The sequence below is a fragment of the Macrobrachium nipponense genome, chromosome 46 (assembly GCF_015104395.2).
Source record: "Macrobrachium nipponense isolate FS-2020 chromosome 46, ASM1510439v2, whole genome shotgun sequence".
NCBI classification, from domain to species: domain Eukaryota; kingdom Metazoa; phylum Arthropoda; class Malacostraca; order Decapoda; family Palaemonidae; genus Macrobrachium; species Macrobrachium nipponense.
This window is the reverse complement of record NC_061106.1, coordinates 271,555-293,209: the sequence shown is the minus strand read 5'-3', so window position 1 is coordinate 293,209 and position 21,655 is coordinate 271,555. Positions and strand designations below refer to the sequence as shown.

The 21,655-nt window shown below is 39.8% G+C and overlaps 1 protein-coding gene across 1 annotated transcript in view; it reads left to right on the top strand.

Moving 5' to 3' along the window:
* The first annotated feature begins 376 nt into the window (after positions 1 to 376).
* The window catches only part of LOC135214720 (zinc finger protein OZF-like), a 100,201-nt gene continuing 78,922 nt past the window's right edge, over positions 377 to 21,655 (top strand). Inside the window, exon 1 of the mRNA XM_064249048.1 lies at positions 377 to 484. The gene's annotated coding sequence lies outside the window, so the exon portion shown is untranslated. The remainder of the gene's footprint in view (positions 485 to 21,655) is intronic.

Below are 21,655 nucleotides of genomic sequence, written 5' to 3'. Positions count from 1 at the left end.
ATGTGGTAAAGTTTGGTACGGTTTTTTGGGGATTTAGGGCTAGATAAATTATACAGGTAAGTATTATTAATATTAATTTTATTGTAAAAATTCTATATTAACCACTTTGTGGGTAAATCTGTGGGGATATAGTTTGGGCTGGTCAGTGACCAGGGCTAATTCAGGTGTTTAGGTATTACAATATTAGTTTTATTATGAAAACTTCATGCTTCTGACAGCCTGAGAGATGCTTGAACTGGGGACTTACGATACATTTGCTTTAGTCTGTAGTATGTTGTAGTATTTTGATTGTTACTTGGGGAAAATGAAGGCCTTTATACAAATGTAATCGTAATACATGTCCTGTAGTTTTATAATGATGAGTTTCTTTATCTTGCAGATAAGTCATGACGCACCAAATGCAAACTTAGGGCCCTCAGAAATTGAAGTTGAAGAACATAATTGTCAGAAAGAAGTGTATTTCTTGATCTTATTTGGAACTTCTGTAAGTATTTAAAAGATCATTTGTATGTTTATGAGTATTGTTGTTCATGTATGTTTTAAAGTTTAATAAAAAGTTTAGGAACTTTTTGTTTAGGTTTACTAGCTCTCTTGGCATCAGAATTGAAAAAACCAAATCATTTCTCACCACAAGGATGCAAACCTTCATCTGTCATATGAGAGTTCAGGCAGTTTCCAAGTTATGACATCCGTTCATACGGTTTGTTGCAGGTGGAAATCCAGCCAAGTCGGAATAATAAGTGACTGGCAGCATAACGTGTTGTTCCTACACAAATGCAAAGCTCTGAGTCTTTACATTAGGATATTACTTTCAGTGCAAGCTACAATGGCTTTTTAACTTGTAAACAAAGTACTGTGGAGCCCCCTTATTCGCAAGAGACCCGTATTAGACACCCTCCCTGCGCGCGATAGCTAAAAACCACAAATACTTAAAACCTCTAAAAATGCTTAGAGCTGCCTATTTTGTTAGTTCAAACAAATGGCATTTTGTCATGAAATTTTTGTCAAAATACAGTACTAATTAGTGAATATTTCTCAATGAAAAGTATTGCAAACAGGCAAATTTCCCACAAATAATGGGTAGATATGGTCCATAGAGAAACCCACGAATAGGTGAGTCTGCAAATTTTCAGAATGTGAATACAGAGGTTTCACTCTACTGTAGTTAACTACTGATGGTAGGGATGTGAGCCCTGCCCACCTGTCAGTACAAACTTACTTTACGTTCACAATTTGTTCCTACACAAAATACAAACCTTGGTCCTTTACATTAGGAATTACTTATGGCATGGCTGGAACATGGCTGTTAAAACTCTTGAACAAGGTGGTTATGCAGTAACTACAGTCCGGTAGGCGTGGGCGACCCACCTGCCCGCATGTAAACATTCCACTTTGCTTTTTGGCCGTTGTGTGATGCAGACGTGTTTTCATGAACTCTTGCCTGACTGTCATTAAACTCAGGTCGCGCTGGGGCCTGCTGCTTCGGCAGCCGCCACAGCTCCGTCCTGGATGGGAGAACCCTCTGCCGTCCTGAGGAAGTTGGGTAGAAGAAGAGGAAGGTGTCGTCGTCGTTTTCTTCGTCTTTGTCTTCTGCCGCCTCTTCCCCTTCGACTTCCAAGGCCCCCTGACCGAGGAAGAAGAAGGTGGCCTTGCCCCCCCTAAGAAGTCTCTCTCCGGTGAGACAGGTGGGTCTTCCACTGGTCCTCCCGTTCCTCCAAGAACAGAGCCTGTCTCTCCTTCCTCAGGGAAGAAGAAGACGGGGACTGTGGAGGTACCAGCCACCGCTGGTACCTCCCGGCTCCAGAGGTTCCACCTCCGGACCGGGAACTGTCTCTGCTGCTCCCAAGCAAGCGTCACCGAGTGTACGGTCACCTAAATGTAAGCTAAACTTCAGCAACACAGGCACAACAACTCTAAGCATATGTTATGGACTCTGAGATCTCAGAGACAATGTTACGGTGTCGAAATATCCTGGAAAGGGTCAACACAATGTTACGGCCTCTGAGAGAGGTCCGCTTCAGGTTCGATATGAAATAAATAAAAAAATATATCAACACAAACAGTTGAAACTGGGGATACGAATATAAAAAGAAACACTAACACAGCAAAGGTTTATTTACAAGCTTACTAGCAAAGGTAAATACAGAATGGAATCTTCTATTTACATAAAAAAGATAGAATCTTACACTGCATGAACTGGGGGAACAGTGAGGCAATTCAAATACTTGCTAGTCAATTTGGCAATTCGACGCGATGGCTTCATAAATGTAGAGCGGCAATTGCAGTCGCCCTCTTGACTCCGTATTGCAGAGACTAGACTACTTGAAAGGCAGGAACTCCCCAAAACCTGTAGCAGGACCTTTTCTTCTCTGAAGTCTGTTCGATGTCGAGAAAACACGGCCGTCCACTCCTGAAGATGAATAGACCAAAATCCAACCAACTCTCGAACAACTCTTCTTTTGATTGATACTTCGTCTGTTCCTTCATCTCTAGCGTCTTTCTGACGATCACTGCTGCTGATCTCTCACTGATAATCTGATCTGTGGCTCTTACTGAGGATATCTCTCTGTGACTAACTGGTGATCTCTCTCTTTTACGATCTCTTCCTTCTCTTTACGATCACTGCTCTCCAAAGTTCGTTCGTTGCATTTATACAGGTTCCCGAGATTGCTAAAATTTCTTAGATGAATCTAGACGAGGTATTGCACCAGAAATCGCGGCGTTTCTCACGTCCCGACGAGTTCCACAACACTCCTGCCGATTCTAGAACCATCATGATAACAGGCACCTCCAACACAATGTGCTAACGCCTCCTTGCTGCCGAACTTCTCGAAAATGCGTTCTCCTTTCCTTTATCTTCCTTTGCTATAAAGCAATTACCATCACACGCCCCCCCAAAAGAGAAAAAAAATGAAATCAACTGATTTTATTTTTTTCTAAAGAGGAGCAAGAATTAAACAGCGGGGAAACAATTCTGCATAAAGCTTTAATACTTTTTCATTCACTCGACCACTCGTGTCAAACAGAAAACGGTCATTAGGCTACTCATTCTGAAAAAACTAGAGAGGCTATCTGCTATAACATTATCCTTCTCTCTTACTATTTCCGTTTTCTGAACTCTGATTAAAACCTATAAATACTCAAAAACACCTCTTGTGTTTTTTCTCAAACTAATCTCACTCAGTAACACTGTTACCCCGGGCGGAGGCCAAGGCACGGGGCGTTGTTTATAATTCTGAAGCAAATTTACATTCATTGCCTTTGCTCTACTCTTACCCACATCAATTCTATGATATATATTTCCCCTCTCCTGTAACACTGAAAAAGGACCTTCAAACTTATAAGGTAAACAGGGACTTTCTCTCGAGACTAGTACTAAAACTTTATCTCTTACACACAAACTTCTCTCTTTTGCTCTAAGATCATGCTTTCCTTTAATTTCCCCTTGACTTCCTCTCGCGTTTTCTTTCGCTAAGTGCCAAGCGCTTCCGTTCTCCTCCGCTAGCTGCCAAACATCTCTTAGATTGTTTTTATAATACTCAAGATTAGTTATGCAATCATCTCTACCCTTACTTCTAGGCAAAGTTCCAAACATATTTATAAATACATTTTCAAAAGATTCGTCTACTGAAGGAATATTACACAACTGAACTCTGGGAATTACTTGAATCGGTTTCCCGACAATTTGATATTCATGACAGCTTAAAGCAAACCTCTTCACGTCATTTTTCATCTTAGGCCAAAAGTACGTTCTACTAATAGAACTGAAAGTTTTATTCACTCCTAAATGTCCTTGCTCATCATGTACTAACTTCAAAACTAGTTCACGAAACTTCCTAGGAACTACTAATTTTTCTGTGATTCCCCCTTCACTACTTGACTTAGGACGAACATGACACAAAACTTCGTCCTTTACACAAAAAGTTTCCTTAAACACATCATCGAGATCATCATCCAGCTCACATTCAAAAATTCGGGTTAGTGTCTCATCCTCTCTCTGCAACTTGACTAGCTCATCCTTATCCAAAACGTTAGAGCCTAATTCATCACTGTAACTAGGACTAGATACAGGTACATTTACTACATTACTTCCGACAGCTACACCTTCCGTTTGGCTATCACTGTCCACGATAGAGTTAGGTCTCTCAGCCACACTCATGCCAAGATCAACCTCACTACCTCTATCACACTCGTTCGAATCCACGAACTCACTCTCGTTCGAATCCACGAACAAATTATGACTGTAGTCTACGTCTGTATCTAAACCCGACCTAGTTACTACCATTTCAGGCACTGGAATATTCATCACAACAGGATTCACATTCTTGGATAAAGCTAAGTCGTTACCGACAATAATGTCAACGCCTTCAATGGGCAAACTGTCCACAACTGCAAGTTTTACTTCTCCTGACACTACCTGACTTTCTAAATTCAATATATGTACATGAATCACGGTAATGTGATAGACTTATATAATGACTACGTGCGGGCAAAAGCACTACCACGCCACTGAGAACGAGATGGGTTGATGCAGTCTCCAAAACAAAAAATACCTGCGCGCGAAAGGTATTTCAGGTGGGAGGCGGCATGAACTTATATCTCTTGCGGTGTCGGGGTGGTTTAAGGCTTCACTGCCAGTCCTAGAATTGAGAGGTCGCTGGTTCGCGCCTGTCGATCGCCAATTCTATTATCGCTTAATAAATTCCCCCTCGGTTAAGCATATATGAAAATATATTAATTCCGAGGTAGAGCGAATTAGATATTAAAGGACATTTGTAGTTCGATATATGTATATGAATCACGGTAATGTGATAGACTTATATATATATATATATAATATATATATATATATATATATATATATATATATATATATATATATATATATATATATATAGATATCTATATACATATATATATATATAATATATATATATATATATATATATATATATATATATATATATATATATATATATATATATATTAACAAGTTTGTTCTTTGAAACCTGATTGTTACTCCAGGATCTAGAAACGCTCCGTTCTTCAGTCTCCATCATCACTGTGGTGGATGAAAGATTAATATAATTTAATTTTGTTTACACTCATAAGGTAAATTGCAATTATATAAAATTTTACAATATTCAGTATGTAAAGAAATTAGAAAAGTTAAGTTTCTTGGTAAATGAACCTGCTAGTTCATCAAGCCTCGTCGAAGACACCAGTCACGGTCAAACTATCAGTTCTGAAAGACTTAATCTGAAAGACCCCTATTTGACTGTTGTGTCGAACCGTAAGATGCTCATTCAAACCTCAACTGTCAGGTTTGTCGATCCCGCTTGACTTCCGGGCTTGATCAGATCTGTCTTGACTAAAAAACACCCCACTTACATTCAAACTTGCTTAAACCCCGCCCATTTCGATCGGGCATTACAGATCCCATCTGACGGGAGTGGCCGGCTTAAGGTTTGTAAGAATAAAGTGGCAATTAGTAGCTCAGAATTAACTTGTTTCTGATGTAAGGAGAAAAGGCATTTGGCGAGAAGTTGTGCAGTCGAAAGGAAGGATGTTAAGAAACCAGTGTCTCTAGTTAACCTTTCGCCAAGTAGGAATGATGTGATGAGAGAAACTAGGAAATTTTATGGAGAATTTCTGTCAAAAGGTGTAGTTTCCTCTCTTGGAGGAGATTTGAGAGAAATAGTCTTGCTTTGGGTCACAGGAGCTGCTGTCGCCCTAATTAGGAGAGAGTGTGTGCCAAACAAGGAAGAAATCAACATGGAAGAAAAAGTAATGTTAGGTGGATTTCCAAACACTTGTGTTATTTGTCCTTTGTTGAAGGTAAATTTGGAAAGTCAGGTAGTGTCAAGGAGAGGTGAAACTAGCAGTCGTGGATAGTATGCCCGTTGATGGTGTTGACATTATTGTCGGTAATGACTTAGCTTTATCCAAGTATGTGAATTCTGTTGTGAGAGAGATTCCAGTGCCTGAATAGTAACTAGGTCAGCTTTAGATACAGACATAAACTACGGTCATAGTTTGTTCGTGGATTTGAAGGAGTGTGATAGAGGTGGCAAGGTTGATCTTGACGTGAGTGTGGCTGATAGCCAAGCTGAAGGTGTAGCTGTCAAGAATAACGTAGTCAATGTAGTGGAATCAAGTAATAGTTACTGTGATGAATTAGGCACTAACCTTTTGAATAAGGATGAGCTAGTCAAGTTTCAGAGAGAGGATGAGACACTAACCTGAATTTTTGAATGTGAGCTGGATGATGATCTCAAAAATGTGTGTAGGGAAACGTTTTGTTTAAAAGACGAAGTTTTGTGTTGTTATGTTCGTCCTAAGTCAGGTAGTACAGAGGAAATCACCGAACAATTAGTGGTTCCTAGGAAGTTTCGTGAACTAGTTTTGAAGTTAGCGCACGATAAGCAAGGACATTTGGGAGTAAATAAAACCTTCATGTGTATTAGTACCACGTACTTTTGGCCTAAAATAAGAAGTGACATGAAGAGGTATGTTTTAAGCTGTCATGAATGCCAAATTGCCGGAAAACTGAATCAAGTAATTCCCAGAGCTCCGTTGTGTAATATTCCTTTAGAAGGCGAACCTTTTGAGAATGTTGTTATCGATATGGTCGGACCGTTGCCTAGAAGTAAGGGAGGGAGTATATATCTGTTGGCAATCATTGATAGACCAACTCGCTATCCAGAGGCAATACCCGTAAGAAGCTGTAACGCAAGGACCGTTGTTAAACGCTTGTTAGATTATTTTTCTAAGTTTGGTCTGCCTCGTATTATACAGTGATAATGGCAGTACTTTTATATCCAAATATTTCAGGGATAGAATGAAAAAGTTAGATATTAAACTCCTAACTTCCACACCTTATCACCCTGAATCACAAGGCATCGTGGAGCGGTTTCACCAAACGTTAAAGAGTTGTATGGGAAAACTGTGTAATACTTTGAACGTGACTGGAAAGAAAAGTCACCTTTTGTTTTGTTAGCTTTACGGTTGGGAATGACACTACAGGATTTAGTCCTTTCGAGCTGGTTTTCAGTCACTCTGCTAAAGGTCCATTGGAAATGTTGAAATGTATTTAATGCTTAGAGAAGGTAGAGAGGACTACATAACTAATCTAGAGTATTATAAAAACAATTTAAGAGATGCTTGGCAACTAGCGAAGGCGAACGAGAGTAAAAGTCTAGGGGGAACTAAAAGGAAACATGATCTTTGAGCGAAAGAGAGAAGTTTCTGGGTGAGAGATAGTTTTAGTATTAGTCCAGAGAGAAGGTCCCTCTTTATCTTATAAGTTCGAAGGTCCTTTTTCAATTTTAGAAAAGAGGGGAAATCTAAATTATTTAATCGATATGGGTAAGTGTAGAGCAAAGTGGGTGCATGTAAACTTGCTCAAGGAATACAACGAACGCTTGCGCAGTGACTACCACCCATGCCCACAGTAACGGTGTCACAGAGAGAAATTAGTTTTGAGAAAAACTCAGAGGTGCTTAAGAATTCAAGTTTTTAATCAGTTCAGAAAAGGAAAAATTAAGAGGAAAGGAAAATGTTATGGCTGATAGCCTCTAGAGATTTTTCTGAATGAGTAGCCTGATGACCGTTTTCTATTTTTGCACGGTTGGGGGAATGAATGGGGAAGTGTGCCTGTTTAACTGAGTTGAAGCTTTATGCAGAATTGTTCCCCTGTTGTTTGATTCTTGTTTCTTTAAAATGAAATGAAATCAGTGATTTAATTTTTTTCCATTTGGGGGAACGTGTCATGGTAATTGCTCTATAGTGAAGAAACATATTAAAGGAAAGGAAAGTGTATCTTCTTTGAGTAGGTCTGTGGCAAGGAGGAATTTCCCCACGTGTTTCAGACATCTGTTCTCATGATTGTTCAAGAATACTCAGGTGTGTTATGGAACTCCAGCATGCGGCCTGTCGTTAGAAATCCCGCTTATTATGATGTAACATTTCATCTAGATCCTTCTAAAAAGTTCCTGTTGAGAGATGATGACGTTTGCTGGTTAAGCTCCTCCCTTTTCAGTCCCACCCCAAGATCGACATATATATATATATATATATATATATATATATATATATATATATATATATATATATATATATATATATATATATATATATATATATATATATGTACATGACCCTGAGGAAGCAGAGGAATCAGATCATCAGAGATAAGAGAAGAAGGAAGAGACGAAGGATAAGAGAGGAAGAGGATGCACGAGAGAGAGTGAACGGTAACAAAGTTGTCCGTAGTTGGAGAGAGAGAGAGAGAGAGAGATCCCGACATTGAGCAACCCTTCAAAGAAGAAACGTCCTACAAGAGGTTTTGAGGAGTAACCCGTCCTTCAAGTTTCAAGATTTTCTGCATTACGAAGTCAAGAAGTTTCTACTGTACCCTTTTGTGAAGCCCTCGCTTTGAGCACTGATTTAGACATCTGCAAAACTGGGCAGCAAGTATTTCTTTACTGCACTATTCCCCATTTTACATATTGTCAGAGTTAATTTTGTTATGTAAATAGGAGAAACCATTATGCATTTACCTTTGTTAATAAGCTTGTAAATAAATTTCTGTTCTGTTTGAATTTCTTTCTATATTCGTATCCCGAGTTTCAATTGTTGGTGTTGAACCCTTTTTGTTTATTATATTAAAGAACCTGAGCAGATCTCGGTCTGTAACATTTGCAAATAAAGCTTTATACTAGTTTTGCAATATATTTTTATTTTGTAATGTTTATTGAAAGTAACAAATTTTAAAATGACATTTTTAGTTTATATTAATGTGGAAGTACCCAGGAACATTAGATTTTTGCGAAGGAACGTGTTTTCTTTAGCATCAAGGTTATTTTCCTCAACAACATACTCTAGGTAAGTGATAAAATAGTGAAGTAATTGCAGAATGTCCCTAAATTATATGTAGTACCTAATAGTACCTAATGTTTAGAAATTTATCAATGTAACTTTGAAGCTTCACCGTTATATTGAGAAAAACAGAAACAGAATCAATATTATAATAGAAATAATATATTTTAAATTTTCCTTCACACACATGTATATTTTGAATTACACCTCTACATCATTTCTTGGAATATTGTGAGAATAAGGAAATGGATCATCAACCATTGCATAAGAACATGTGCCCTACAGATAGATCCATTTAATTAAGGTTTTGCTACATAAATATTTGAATTTAATATTATTTCTTATGTAATTTTGTACTACTTTGTACTTCAGTTGAATCAATTCAAAATATTTTGCAATAAAAACAGATATGAATCAATTACTTAGAAATTAACTGAATTACTCTTTCAATATTTCTATAAGGCAAAATCAATTTTTCTTTTTTTTGCCATGAGCAAATTTATTAATTACTTGATCATTGTCTATATCAACGTCAGGGTGAATATAGAGAAGTGCTAGTCCAGTCAGTCTTTCATCAGTCATTCTGTTTCTTAAATTATTCTTTAAAATTTTCATAGCACTAAAGGATCTTTCAGCGGTGCAAGTTGTTACTGGAACTGTGCATAATATCAACAAGAGATTCTTGATATAGTTAAATCGTCCTGGAATAATGTCAAGTGCTTCTAAAGGGGAACTTGGGATGTCTGATTTAGGAAGACCAGAGCAAAATTCTGTCCAGTCAAAATATTTGTTTCTAACTTCTTCTTCATCAGAAATTGCAAGTAAATCAGCATAATATTTTGCAGAATCCTGAATATCCTCCCAGTTACTATCCTTTATTTCTGACGGTATAAGTGCAATCATTTTTTGTACTAGAAGACTGTGGTCAGTAAACCATGTTTCTAATGATTCGATCACAGAATCTAAGGATGGAAACCAGATAGATCTCTTAAAGTATTCATCAGCATTTTCTGCTGGTACAGATGCAATGCGAGGGAGTCTTATTTAAGCATCTACAGACCTTGCCAAACCTTCTGCAATCGAATACGGTCCATAGCACTCGTCATGCCATTCATCTACTTCTGAGCGCCATGATTTCAAGGTGTTTTTTTACGTGAGTAACACCTTCAAGGGCATTAACTAAATCTGATTCGCTCATATTCTCAGTCCATGATTAATGCTCAGTCTAACATCACTATCATATTATATTTTGGTTCAGATACACGATAATTCAGTGTATAATCAACTGGATTGCCTTATCTTCTAAATAAATACTTTAATTAACTAGAGTAAACAAATGCAAAAGAAAATATACACTCAATGTTAACTGTTACATGAATATTTAATCAGAGAAGAAGGTGCCATGGACGACTCATTATGGGAAAAGATGGATTTGTGCGAGAGGGTGTTATGTGAGTTGCCCGTACATTTACACATTTACAGGCATCAAACAAGTATAAGCACCGGATCACCGCAACACCTTACAATGTAGAGTATTGCAAACGGTTGCTGGGATAGGGAGGAGGGTCCTCATGGGATAAGGGTGATAGGAGAAAGGTAAGGGGACCCCCTGCACTTATCCTAAGAGAGAGAGAGAGAGACTGAGAGAGATCCAAAATACACATCCTTTCTCTGTAATAAAATACTACTAGATTTGTCCAATTTTAAAGAAAAAAACTTCTACTACTAGACTACTAGATCCAATCCAAAAATACTAGACATAGTAGGAAAATACAAGGAGTGACAACGCTGTTCACTGCTTGGTACGAGGCTTCTTTTACTTCCATTTATATATTTATTTTTTTTATTCAAAAATGAAATCCCCAAATAAAATTCATATAGTCTATATATATATATATATATATAATATATATATATATATATAGAATATATATATATATATATATATATATATATATATATATATATATAGATATATATATATTAGATATATATACTATATAATATATTTATATATATATATTTGTATATATATTTATATATATATTACACATATATCATATACTATATTCATATATATATAGATATATATATATATATATATATATACAATATATAAATATATATATGATATATATATTATATATATATTATACTATATATATAACTATATATACATATACACTATATATATCACAATGCAGAGAGGTAAAGGCATGTCTTTAACGTGCATAATTTATTGCCGACGTTTCACATCGCTTCGATGCATTTTCAAGGCTGGGGAATTGATTTGATAAGAGTACAACCACATAAGACTTGTCACCAATAAAACACGGTATATTTAAAATTATACACTAAAACATTTAAAATTTAAAAATTACTGTACAACAAAACATTAGGTTGGAGAGACAACCTACCAGAGTAAAAGTTAGAAAGTGACTGAAGAGAGAGAGAGAGAGAGAGAGAGAGAGAGAGAGAGAGAGAGAGAGAGAGAGAGAGAGAGAGAAAACTATACAAAAGACGAGAGACAGAACTGAAGTAAACAAACAAGTAGTTTGGCTATGAACAACTGAACTGTCGAGGACTGGGCATTTAAATTCAGTACATTGGTTTTGATTAAAATGAATTCCATTGTTAAAAGCTCATCAACTTTATTGGCCGATCCAATAATTTTAAAATCACCGATGTCCAAGCGGGAGCGACAGGTAATAGTGTGATTACGGATGCTAGATAGCTCTGGATTGGATAGTTTGCATCTGTTTGGAAACTGACTCCTTTGTGAGCGCAGAAACGGACTTGCAGCAGCCTCTTCGTGCATCCAACATAAGTACCCCGATTACATCTGGGAGAAGTGTATTTATAGACTATGTTGGACATCAAAAGCGGGCTTAATCTGTCTTTGGCTCTGAAAAGAGATCGAATTTTCGGAATTAATTTTAGATTCAAGGCTGGTAATTCATTGTTAATTAATTGCATAACTTTCTTTTTGAAGGAACTGTCATGGAGGAAAAGGAACTTAGCATAGATGATTAAATTGGGAACGATATGTATAGGAGGTGGGGGGGTTCATTTTCATGTTTGAAAATTTATTGAGAATTCTATAAAAGTGCACTGAGGGGAAACAGTTGTTAAAAAAGCTTACTAAAAAATCTATTTCGTTGTGGAATGAGACCCATCTGGAAGTGAGGACAAAGGCTTTATGAAGGAGGGCGGAGAAGGCATTTAATTTAAAATTAAAATTACATGAGCTATAGAAATTTTTCCCTGAGCCTGTGAATGTACTCTTTCTGTAAATTCCTGTATGAAAACTATTATTGTCTCTGGAAACAAGTAAATCTAAAAATGGCAGGGAATTATGGGATTCTCTCTCTATGGTGAACTTAATATTAGGATGCTGAGAGTTAATAAATTCTAAAAAAGCTTCAGCATTCAAATTAAACCTAAACAATGCAAACGTGTCATCCACGTACCTTCTGTAAAATAGTGGGTAAATGTTGAGGGGGCAACTGTCAAAGATAGTCTCCTCCAGGGAGTTCCTAAAAATATTGGCGAAGGTGGGACCAAGTGGGCTGCCCATCACCATCCCTTCAATTTGCTTAAAACAAGTCTTTAAAAATAAAAGTCGTGTCCTGCACTGCCAATTCTAAAAGTTGCTTAAATAACGAACGAGTAAAACCTTTAAAAATAGAATGAGACAGAGGAAAAAGTTTATCTAAAATAATTTTGATAGTTTCTGTAACTGGAATACTGGTAAATAATGACTCAACATCAAAACTTACCAGAAGAGATCAAAATCTTAGTTTAAAATGTCATTTTTAAAATCAGATGTGTTTTTTACTTTATGGGTACTATGGGCGAGTGGTTCTAGGAGAGGAACAAGATACTTGGCAAGGTTATAATTAGGGGTGTTAAGTGAAGATAGAATTGGTCTAAGTGGGATGCCCTCCTTGTGGATTTTCGGGAGACCGTACATAATCCCGTAAGTGGACCCAGTACATAATCCTGTAATGGCATCCAGTAACATATAAATTCTGAAAAGTCATCTCATCAATAATGTTTTTATTTTTAAGAAGTCTCAGAAATCTGTTGATCCTGTCCTCTACTTTAATAACATTCTGAAGGTTAGGTGTTCCCAAGTTCTTAAATTTAGTGCTATTGTCGAGTATCGAACACATTTTCGTCACATAATCAAGTTTATCTAAGATTACCGTTCCCTTACCTTTATCATGATGCAAAGTGGTAATGTACTGGTCTTTAGCTAATTCTTTCAAAATTAGGAGATCCTCTTTCTAGAAGAAAGGAGCCCATCTAGTTTTTAGATTATTGTAGGTTTGGTGGGCTAGAGCTGACACTTGTTTTCTTAGATAATCTGCATTATTACAGAACGGCAATTTGGTCAGTTTCTGAAGTAAAATTTCTAAAGGGAGAAAAATTGTTTGAAAACTGGGTTAAAACTAGGGAGACAAAAGTTTAAACCTAATGATAAAAGAAGTGATCTCAAACCTTCTGCAGAATACCGATGGAGGGAGGAACAAAAAAGGATAGATTTCACACCTACTAAAGAGGAATCATATAACATACCGTTTACAATGAAAGAGTTTGAATCTTCTCTGAAAAATTCTAAAGACACAGCTCCTGGTCCCGATGATATCCCATATGCCTATAAGTACACAGTCCAGAACGTACTAAGTTGTTTATCCTTAGTATAATAAATAGAGTTTTTAGAGAACACCTATTTCCCTTAGTGTGGGAATTAGCAAGGATTCTACAATTTGCCAAGCCAGGAAAAGATAGCCTTTTAACAAGCAGTTACCGTCCTATTGCTTTAACATCATGTCTCTGTAAAGTTATGGAAAAAATGGTCAATACTCATCTAGTGTGGTATGTGGAACGCAATAACCTCCTCTCCAAAGCTCAATGTGGTTTTAGAAATATGCACTCTGCTACAGATGTTTTAGTAAGAATGGAAAATTATTTGTAAAGCTTTTGCAAGTAAGCAACATCATATTTAAGTCTTTTTTGATTTGGAAAAAGCTTATGATACTACATGGAGGCATGGAATTTTACAAGATTTATACAATTGTGATTTGAGAGGAGAACTACCACTTTTTATTAAATCTTTTTTAAAATCGCGAAGATTTATGGTGCAAGTTGGAGCAACAATGTCTGTTATTCATTACCAAGGAGTGCCTCAAGGTAGTGTCTTGAGTGTCGCCTTATTTGCATTAGCAATTAATGGCATTGTTAAGATAATTTCTAAAGATATTTTTTATACACTGTTTGGGGATGACTTCTTGTCATTTGCGTCCTCAAAGATGGCAGTAGCAGAGCAACAATTACAACTAAATATTAACAAAGTTGTCACATGGGCTGAGAAAAGAGGATTCAAATTTTCTATCACCAAAACAGTAATAGTACACTTTTGCTGCCTAAGAGGAGCCCATCCCGATCCTGATTTACTTATAAATGGACAACGAATAGCTTGTAAGACAGAAACCAAATTCCTTGGATTAATATTTGACAACAAGCTTAATTGGTCTTCCCATATATCTTACTTGAAAACAAAATGTGTAAAGGCACTAGATCTATTAAGAGTATGAGCTCTTACTTCATGGGGTGCTGACCGAACACAGCTTTGTATAATCTGAGGGGCTGTTTTTTACCAAAGTTAGCTTATGGTTGCGAAGTGTTCACATCTGCCCCTCTGTATAAATTAAAAGCTCTTTATTCTGTTAGTCATGTAGGCATTCGGATTTCTACAGTAGCTTTTAGATCTTCTCCCATTGAAAGTATGTTAGTGGGTGCTGGAGAGCTTCCTCTGGATCTCCATTTCCAGACTTTGCTGGTGCGAAGTTGGATTAGGTTCCAGAGACTTCCAAATTCTTTAGCTAGCATTGCAGTCAGAAATGAAAGATATTTTCCTTATTTTAGAGACCATTCAAAAATACCTCACCCATTTGCCTTCAGAGTACGGGAAATCATGACCAATTTAAACATAACCATTACTCATGTTCTGTCTTTCAAGTTTTCAGTAATGCCACCTTGGAAGCTACCTTATGTAACATATTGTAACTACTTTAATTCATCCAAAAAGAATATAGCAGAGGAAGTGATGCGACTTACCTTTTTTAGAGCATGCATCTCAGCAGGAAAGTGATATCTGTGTATATACTGATGGTTCCAAATCTGATACTGGTGTGGCTATGGAGCAGTTTTTCCAAATTGTGAACTCTGCGGATCATTACTTAATTGTTGCTCCATTTTTACAGCTGAGTTACATGCCATTTTAGTTTCAATTAAGAATATTTTACTTTGTGAAGATAACAGTTTTGCTATTTTCACAGATTCTCTTCATGCAATTCAAGCCATGAATTTTTATTCAAAACATACTCTGATTTTAGAGGTTTTAGAATGATTGTTTTTAGTTAATCGAAAAAGGAAAACCGTAAACTTCTCTTGGGTACCAGCACACACAGGAGTAGCTGGAAACGAAAAGGCTGATAAGCTAGCAAAAAGGGCAATTCATGATGGTCCACAAAGAAATATTGCATTGCCATTTAGAGATTTTTTCCCTCACATACCAAAAAAATGCTGGAGAGAAATGGCAAAATATATGGGAAAATTTTGTAGAAAGCAATCAAAAGATGTTGGAAATTACGAGATCAGCAATTCCTTTTAATTACAGCAAAATGTCAATGAGATGGGAAACGGCCCTTTGCCGCTTAAGAATTGGCCACACACACCTGACACATGATTATTTAATGGCTGGACATCCCCAGCCATTCTGTGGTGACTGCCTAGTTCCTCTGACTGTGCGACACTTGCTGGTCGAGTGTCCCAGTCTTCAGGACATAAGAGAACGTTTCCTTTCAGAGTGCCGTAATGAGGAAGGTGAATACCTTCTCTCCAGGGTACTTGGAAGGAATTTTATTAGTCAGGCGAGGGGTATTTTTAGGTTTGTGGAGGAAGCAGGCTTCCTACAAAAGTTATAACTTTTTATAGTAAAGTATAAATGATATCACAAAAGTTATAACTTTTTATAGTAAAGTATAAATGATATCATACTTGAAACTCAAGTGTACATAAGAAGAAAATTTTTATTATTTTTTTACTTATTATTATTTATTTTTTAAAAATTACATAACGGTATATTTCTGGCGTCGATGACCTAAGTTGTAGGACGCCATGGTACATTTTTGCATCAATCAATCAATCAGTGAATCCTCAGCACATGCCTATAATCTCAACTCTGTCTATCTTATCACCTCTGTCATCTTTAGTAAGCCTGCCCTTTTTCTTATTTCATTATTTTCCAAAATCTCAACCAGTGATATTCCCATAATACACTTCAGCATTCTCATCTCTGTTCTTTCAAGCTTTACTTCCTGTTTTCATAGAGTCCATGTTTCTGATCCATGCATTAACACTTGTCTTATCACTGTGCTATAGATCTTGACTTTTAGCTTGATTGAAATTTTCTTATCACATGCTACTCCAGCTACCTCTCTCCACTTCCCCACGCAGCTTTTATCCTAGTGTCAATTTTGGCCTCATATCCTCCCTCTTGGCTTAAAGTACATCCTAAGTTTGTTCCTACACATAATACAAATTAATACAAACCCTTGGTCCTTTATGTAAGGAATTACTTTCAGAGAAGGCTGGAAATCAGTCGTAAGAGAATAACAACAAGGTACTTGGTTAGTAACTGCTTGTTCGCTAGTCGGGAGTCCTGCCTGACCAGACGTAAACATTCCACTTTGCTTTCGGCTGCCGTTGTGTGCAGACATGCTCTCTGCTCGCTCTGTCGTCGAGAATTGTGAGAACTTCCTTTGTTGTGTCATTGTGAATGATTGTGCTTTGCTGTTTGCTTTTATTGTGCAAACCCATAACTCAGATAAGCCTTCTTGTCGCCCTCCATTCTTGCAATGCGTTTGCCATTGATTGGGGGGGGGCAGAAAGTGTGGTAGTTTCCACTCCAGAGTGGAAATGGACTGTCATGTCCTCTGCATGAAGAGCTGAGGACGTGAGTGTTCTCTAGATAATACTTGTGATACTTGTATCTCTTGGTCAGCGGAGCAGTGGGGGAGATACGAGGGGAGGAAGCAATCTCGGGGGAAGTCTTTCAAGGCTTCATCGGAACACCACACGCCCCCGTTGACTCTGTTGGTGGCTAAGCTTCCCCATCTCGCTGTTTTCCCTTCGAGCGAAATGTCTCCATCTGCTTTTTCGTTCGATTCGTCGAGCATAGAAGAGGGAGGGATGTGTGCCGACCAGGGGATGTATTCGGGAGCTTCTGTTCGTCCGGAGGGGATCTTTCTCCTCTGAAGGGAATAGGAGTTCCCACCACTAACCTGACTTTTGCTCCCTCAGGTGTCTGTCTCTGCTGTCGGGGATTTGATACAGACATGGGTGAAGTTGAATTTGCCTGGTACTCCTTCTCTCCAAGGGCTGATGGACCATTTTTCGTCGCCAGCTCCTGTGACTCTTGGTGCGGCTGCGGACAGACGACGACTATCAATGCCCGTGTATGCGGCACTGCCTCACCTGGTGTATACCCAACACGTTACCACAGTAATACCTTCTGTGGTCGTGTCGTCGGTGCCGCATATTTCAAGGACGGAACCTTTTCTGCCTCCTCCTCCAGGCTACGCAGTCCTCTCTCCCCCAGACAACTATGATTGGCCCCAGACGCTGCCCCCACTGGATCTTCCGCTCATCTCTGTTCCTTTGTCGTCTGCTGCCTCCTCCACTTCTTCTGAGGCTCCCCTACTGAAAAAGAAGACGAAGGCTGTCTGCCCCCCCCCCCCCAAGAAGTCCCGTTCCGTGGCTTCTAAAGGTATGTCTAGCGGTTCTGGTGAGATGTGGGCCTTCTGCTGGTCTTCCCATTCCTTAGGGAGCGGGAACTGCCTCGCCGCCTCCATGGGTGTGCAGGGTAGGGACCGCAGAATTTTAGGACTGGGACCGTCTCGGGTTCTTGTGCACGAGTTTCCCTGAGTGTACTCTCATCTACAAGTGTGTGTGTGCAGCTAGAGTCGGTGACACTGAGTCCGCTCACCGTCACGACTCGAACATGATGCGGAGGAGGGGGTCCTCAAAGTGACATACACCTTGCTGACGTGGACCGTGCGCATGGCAAAACCAGTAGGAAGTCCCCCATTCAGTCCTCTTGAGAGGTTTCGGCCTCTTCGGAGACTTGACGCGTCGTGGGGACGGTACTCGCTCTCGTCAGAGTGGGGAACTCTATTCTTCGACTGATCGATGGTCACGTGAACTTGACCGTATGGTCAAGGCATCGAGTAGCGCTTCCCCTGACCTTAGAGAGCATTGCTACTGTCCTCGGAGGAGTGCTTCTCCACAAGGAGAACATTCCTCTAGATCCGTGACCCGATCATCACCACGGGTTGGTGATCGTTCACGGCCCACTGCATCTGCAGACCAAACAGGAGCGACGAATCTTCCTCACCTGTCCCTTCAACTTCCTTGGGATACAGTGGGAGGAGCGACGCAATGAGGGGGAAATGAGGGGAGTGTTCTCCTCACGGTTCAGCCACAAGAGTATACGTTCCTGGTTCCATCTAGGACCCAAGAGGTCGTACACTCAAGTGGTTCGAGGAGATCATGGGGTCTGTGGAGGCTCTTCCCTCTGAAGGAAGAGGATCGAGGGAGGGACTCACCCTGGAAAGACTTGATGGTCCTTCCTCAGGACGCAGTCACTCCTGAGATTCAGAGGTCTTTTGCAGAGGTCATTGCACTGAGTCGTCAGCACAGTGACCTAGGGGAACGATCGATGGTAGCTCCCTCTGACCACCCTTCTTCACAGTTAGTCGTTCTGGGGTCCTAAGAAGGAACCCAGAGCTTCTGTGAGGTTAACTTGGTCTTCCTTGTCCGAAGGTGTGTTGGGCCAGGTGAACAATCTTGTCTCTGGGCAAGAGAGTTCACTTAGAACCAACAGATCAGACAAGCTGCTTCCTCCTCCTCCTCTACCTTGACAGAGGTGACTTTACTTGCCCTCAGAGAACCCTTTGCTGACCAAACAGGTTGACTCAGAGCTAGTATGGCTAACTCCCGGCTTGCCTCATGCTGCACGAACCAAAGGTTCTCCGACAGAAGGTTCTGCAGAGGCAAGTAGAATTGCCTCTGTTGAGGTAGAGGAGGAGGAGGAGGAAGCAGCTTGTCTGATCTGTTGGCCCTAAGACAAGTTTGTTCACCTGGCCCAACACACCTTCAGAGGTTACTGCTATGGGAGCTATCCACACCGTCGCCTCCTGGATCTGTGGTCCCTCACAGTATCCATAGTCACTGCTTCTTCGGGACCAATAGCTCCCAGAGAACACTTGGCTTTCGGGAGACTTTGTCAGTCTGGCGGTAGGGCTATTTCCTACCTGGCCCACCAGACTGCAAACCTGTGGGCCAACCTTGTTCTTAGGAGAAGGGATGCTGTCCTAAATCGTATAACCAGGTCAGTGGGCCCAGAGTCGGCATTACGTCGTAGGAATGGACCATTGCTAGGTTCCTCCTCTCTCTTTCCTAGAGAGATGGTGGATGCTGCGGTAGGCAAGCGTACAGCTGAAGACAGCGATCGTCTTGTCCACCAGGCAGTTGCCAAGACATCCGGACTGTCTCGTGCAACTGCGGCTAGGACTCAGAGCCAGGCTAGCTCTTCCTCCGACCCCAAGAAGACTCCTCCTTCTAGAGGGGCCCAAGGAAAAACCCAGCCTTCCTCCTTCACTCCAAAAGGGGTTCATCAGTCCCCCAGGGGTCTCAGCCCCCTCCTCTTGCTGGAAGGGAGGTAAGTGAAAGAGGAAGAAGGGGAAATGCTAGGGACGGCATTCACCCTAAGCTGCTGCCATCGGTGGGGGGTATCCAGTGAGCCATTGGGCAACATGGCAGCACTACAGAGCCGAGACCTGGGTTGTAGATGTCCTTTGGGAGGGATATCATCTTCCCTTCGAGTCGAGGACACCCTTCACTGACCGTCTGATCCAACTTCAGTGGTACATCCCTGATTCTGCCAAACATTGGACACTCAAAGAAGTGCTATGAATACTGAGCAAGAGAGCTGTGGAAGTCGTTCGAGATCCGTCACCAGGGTTTTGCAGCCAACTTTTCCTGGGGGAGAAGGCTACAGGGGGCTGGAGACCGGTGATAGATGTCTCGCCCCTGAACCGATTCGTACGCCAGACTCGGTTCAAGATGGAGATGGCACGTTCCGTGCTCTCCTCTATCAGGGAGAACAACTTCAGGCTCTACCATGAAGGGGTAAAGGTAGGTCGATGTTGAACTGTTTTCAAGCACAGAGGTGTACATGTTGGTCTTAACCAGTACCTCAGCAATCTTATTAGATTTCTAGACACTTCCATTTCGAAGAATACTTAATCAGTTTCATGAAATCTAGATGTAGTACTGAAGTGGATTTCTGGTGACTCCTTTGAACCCCTCATGAAAAAGGCCCTCTTCCTTGTAGCTCTGGCTATGGCCAAAAAGGTCAGTGAATATCAGACAATAGACAAAAGAGTATGATTTTCCCAAGGAGATGCTGTCTGTTCTCTTTCCTTGGGATTTCTCACCAAAAATGAGGATGTGGACAAACCCTGGTTATGTTCCTTTACTGTTAAGAACCTGATGGACATCATCAGACCAGAGAAAGAAGAGCGACTTCTATGCCCAGTAAGGGCTTTAAGCTACTATTTACAGAGAGCAGAGAAAATTAGAGGTCCTACAAATAATCTTTGGTGTTCTGTGAAGTCTCCATCTCGCCCGATGTCAAAGAACGCCATTTCCTTTTTCTTGAGGAGTTTGATAGTCGAAGCATTCTCAGCACCAGGAAGATGTATTGCCTTCCATTAATGCTAAGGCGCATGAAGTGAGGGTGGTTGCATCTTCTCTCACCTTTAGACATAATATGTATTTAGAATTTATTATGTTCTCTACATTCTGGAAATGTATGTCAGTGTTTGCTGTACATTATCTAAAAGATATTTAAATGGTTTTCAAGAATTGTTCCACGTTGGGCCCATTGTCGATGGTTGGCACGGTGTTGGGGGAGGAAGCAAGGGGGGCATACTGTCCTTCTACTATCCGCTGTTATTGCTTTTTGGTGTTGAGTTTTGGAAAGCCTGGGGGTACTGGTTACCCGGAGTACGAGTTTTTGGAAACTTAGGGGTACTAGTTACCAGGAGTACCCACCAGTCATGATGGTAGGGTATTACTGGTTGGTTTTTATAGTTTTATAGTGTAGGTGAGTTATTGTTTTGATCTATTCTAAACCCAGCCCAGGGCAAGTGCATCAGTTTGTAACTTTCAACAGTCATCCGGAGAACTTCCATGACTGCAAAGTCTTTATTCCCGCTAAAGTAGCGGGCGATCATTGATCAAAACTGTCATGCCTTCTGCAGGTTAAGCGAGCACCGACCAGAGGCAGTATTCATTTGCAGCACTTTCTTACCAGGTAAGGTACATTGAATATTTTGAAAATACTTGCAGACTTTCTATATATGTGTCATTACTTAACTTTTAATGTCTTTAATATAGACATGTCCATGATTCCCACCTGCATAAACATGGAATCAGCTACAGGTAATTACTTGGTAAGTTACAAGTGTAAAAATGACAGTTTTATAATAGAATTAGATTTTACACATACTAAGTAATTGCTTGATTAGGACCCTTCCCTCTTCCCGCAGATGGACATGGCAGACCAAAGAAATTGGCTCTCTCTGCAGTTTTGTACCCATTGATCCTGAAAGTGGGGGGTCCTATCCACCTACTACACTAG